Raw genomic sequence first — 4,518 nt, forward strand, 5'->3', positions numbered from 1 at the left:
GCAGTTGCATGTGAGCGGTGGTGCATTAGTGGTCTACAGTGTGTGATACTGTAAGCTCGAGGATCGTTTGCTTTTGCCTGAAGGCTGGCGTGCTTTGATGACGCAGGGTTGTGATGCGCCAGGGTTGGCTGTGATCAGTTGTGGTGGGAAATAATAATAAACGGAGCGACCGGTGGCGTTCCAATGATAAACTCCTTGTCATCTATCCTTATAAAGAGAGTCTAAAGCCTGCATATTCTTCTAGCTGCGGCCGGCGCTACAATACTACAAAAGTGCTGTATTTTGCGTGTCTAAAGTACCAGGTCTTATTCCCTAACTTGAGTAAACTAAAGACCTGGAGGCGTGATCAATGCTCTTTGGCCACTCAGAATAGCCAAATGGCATTGATCACGCCTCCAGGTCTTTAGTTTACTCAAGTTAGGGAATAAGACCTGGTACTTAATACACGCAAAATACAGCCCAGAGAGTCTCCCAGTGACAAGCCCACAGATGCATTTCTTCTGTGAAGAAGTATGACAGGTGAGGGGGTTGGAGCAGTGTTGCAGTGCATTAGGACTTGAAGACATGCACAGCCCTCACCACGTACTGCCTGCATATCGGGCACTCGCTCATCCTCTTGCCACACTTGGTGCATGTGACCATGTGACCACACTCCAGGAGGACGCAGTCTATCACGGCGTCCATGCAGATCCTGCAGAGGTTGTCGTCAAGACTCGTCAGCTGACCCCTGTCACCGTCTGCTATGGAAAACAAAGACACAGAGAGGAATGTCAATAAACTCACCTCTAGTCTGTAGGCCTGGCCTACATATAATAGTGTTTTATGGACATCACCAGGGCCTTCCGTCCATCGGGGCGTTCTGGTTCAGAATTACTTGAACCCACTTGTCTTGAACCCTCCATTCCACCGCGGCACAGTTATTCGGGTAATCATTATTCTAGACAACAGCGTACCTATTCCAAGAGTGGATGCCACTATTCCGATCACCATGCGCCTGGACAGCAGCATCACCCCTCTCCCAGATTGATTGATCTTATTGCTCAGTTTGCGCCTCACCTCAGAGCGTCAACTTAAGTACTCCGGGAGAAGACATTGCTCTCCCCAGCGACATTACAGAAGAAGCTCTCACTCTCCGTCACATGGCCACCGATACTCCAGACATAGATCTCACTCACCGGTGTACCCCCATTCTAGACGAGGACAATTACCAAAGTCACCAGGGATAACCGGAACTCAAATCTACATCGATCTCGATCTAATGGACCTGACATAAACAGAGGTCAGGAGCAGATCTATCGGGGGCCGGTACCCGTCACTCCCATTCTCACATCTGCAGAACCCTGCAGGGAATTCACCACATTGAAGAGGGCATTAGAACATACGTTCCCTCATAATGTCACTGAATGATTTCAATTTCGGATATCGTCAGACTCAGTTAGAACAAGCCTGTCTGTTGGCTGAAGCATATGCCAATTCACCTCGCCCATTCACGGCTACCATGAAAGCTCTGGAGGAGCGTTTCGGACAGTCTTACACAAGGTGGCTCTTCAGAGAATTGATGAGTTGACAAATGGACCCAGCATTAGTGGAGAACACAATGTATTTCGGACCTTCGCTCTAAGAATACGCGCCTTGGTGGGCCATCTAGAGCAGCTAGGGAGAGAAGGCGAGGCAGAATTGCGTTGTGGATCTCACGTCACACAACTCTTGCGAAGATTGACCCCTGATCTGGAAACTGCTTTCAGGAAATTCATCTACCCTGAAGGAATCAGCGTACCATACTACCATCTCTCCTGAACCTAGCTGAATGGTTAGAATTCGAAGTCAAGGTACAGGCTGAAGATAGGCTGTGGACTGGTACACAGAGAGCAAAAAAGCCCAACACAGGGACACCCACGCAGGGCAGAGCAGTCATATCGGAGACCTGCCGTATTACTTGGATCTGTCAACCAATCCCCAGCTCAGACTCATCTTCAGAATCTAACAGAAACCAGTGGAACTGGATTCTACTGTCCGTACTGCAACGACAGTCACACTCTTAACCGCTGTGATAACTTTAAGCGACTGACTGTGGCTGTAAAGCATGATTGGATTGTGGATGGACACCGGTGCTGGCGTTGTGGACGGAAGCATAATGCCCGGGACGGCTGGGAGTGTGACCTAAGATAATACATGCCCAGAATGCAGTTTTGTCCATCTACGTGTTTTACATGGAATCAACCAAAGGCAACAGAAGAGAGATGAGAGCCAGGATGGAGGCCACAGCAGGACTGCATGGGGCGGCTGCAATGCTTTATCAGTGTGTCGTCCACAGTAACAGTCTTTGTATTGAGTTGTGCTTTTCATGTGAAATGTACCCATTCTGCAAACTGTTAATAAACACTTCAATCAATCAATCAATCAAAACTGCAGCACAAAAAAGCCTACAAAGGCACAGCACTGCCTTCCAGAGGCAAAACGCTGCAACTGCTTGTGGTGTGGCATCCATGTCATCCATAAATGCACCGATCTATCTATGCCCTACAACAGATAGATGGCCTACATTACAACAACTATCATCTATCATCACACGTTGATGGGAAGCATGCATCACTCTTTAGAAATAGACCCATGCTGGCCTGGACTAGCTCAACTGTCTGGGCACATAGGTCTGCCAAACCAGCCGGATGGCGTGCCGCGGGTTCGACTCCCGAGGCCGTGTGTCACTCCCCGTCTCTCTCCCCCTTTCCTGTCTAATTTACTGTACCCAGTATCAATAAAGGCAAAAACGCCCCAAAAATATCTAAAAAAAGAAATAGACCCATTCTACAACACACACACACACACACACACACAGGATATAGTAAGTAGTAACTGTTTGTGTGTTTGAGGAAGCCCTGCCCAACAACCCTCGGTGAGGCCTTTAGGAGGGCCCGAGGGCCATTCAAGCCACAAGCAGAGCCTGCAGTACCACTGTTGCCCAGGTGGAGCCTGCAGAACCATTGCAGCTCAAGAATCCACCACTCCTGAATGAAGTGCCTGGTGCTGGGAGCCTGGTGCAACGCACAGGTCCTGGGCCTGGTGAGGGCAGGAGTGGACCTGGTGAGGGCAGGAGTGGAGTCAACCCACAGAGCCTAGTCCTTCCACGCGCCAAGATTGATCTACCTCCCAGTCCCGGCAGAGTAGTTCAGACAGGAGCAACGGATTGTGTGGCCCTGGTCTTTTCCTAATGGGACTGATGGAGGTATAGCTACTGGGACGTAAGTGGGGAATTGATCAGCGCGGCTGGGTCACCTGAGTGAGGGGTATGTTGTTGCGAGACCCGAAACCCTGATGACCTTGGGATACATCACTGAGGATACGTCCCCCAGGTGCATCGATGCAATATTTTATTATAATTTTTGTTTTGGATTGTTCTGATTTATTACACAAATGTATTTGTTCATTTATTTAAATGTTACCTTTACAGATAGATGGCCTCGAAAGCCATTCAAACCCAAAGACAGACAATATGGATGATTTTTTTTTTTTTTTATATTTATTCAAATCAGAACCCATGATAAAATGTCCTAAATGAATGATCACCAATATTTTTTTGTTTGTTTGTTCTAAATGCATGTCTTTAAAACTTGCGTCTTCAACGACTTTGACAGGACACACATTAAGGTATTCAGCTGACAGCAGGCAGCAACACACGTGAGATAGAATAAAAAAATCACACAAGTGAGGGCGCTCTTATCAACATCATCGCCGTCCAGGCCTGGCCAATCACAATTGGCGTCCTCACAAAGGTTGAATGTTTGTCTTTAGTTCAATGTTTGTTTTGTAAACGCCATTGACAATGATGGGAAAATGTACGTCATAATGTAACTCAATACGTCATATTGTCTCTTTATTGTTAATAGCGTTTAATGTTATTGTTGGCACCATTTGTTTTACATCACCTAATCAACATGAGTTGGGGCCGATTCATACTCGGCTCGCACCAAAGAGCCGACTTTAGGACGGTACCCACCCCCCCGAACCTCAAATGACGTCACATTGTAGGCACTACAGAGCCGAACCGACTTTTATTCGGCTCTAAAATAGGAGTATGAATCGGCCCTTAGACTTTAATATATTAGCGCCCCTCACTTCACACAGGTGTGATTTTTTGTTTCTATAAACAGCTTTTGTCCCGACTCCCCACACGTCTCAAGATTTGCCATTGACAATGAAAGGGGAATTCAGGTCAAATGTCCGCTAAATCTTGTCCACACGTCTCAAGATTTGCCATTGACAATGAACGGAGAAATTAGGCCTACATCAGAATTCCGCTAAATATGACGTAAATGAAACATCAAAACATGAAATGTCATTGACATTGAAGGGAAAACGTACATCATATGTAAACGAGCAAATCGGCTAACCAATCACATGTTGGCTTGGCCAATAAGGGACCACCTTATGTACCTTATGTAGCAATGTCAAATGTCCGCTAACATAAATTGATGTACGATGACAAGAGCGCCTCTCATTTCACACAGGTGTGATTTTTTG

Source organism: Protomyctophum parallelum, assembly GCF_964188405.1.
Source record: "Protomyctophum parallelum genome assembly, chromosome: 15".
NCBI lineage: Eukaryota > Metazoa > Chordata > Actinopteri > Myctophiformes > Myctophidae > Protomyctophum > Protomyctophum parallelum.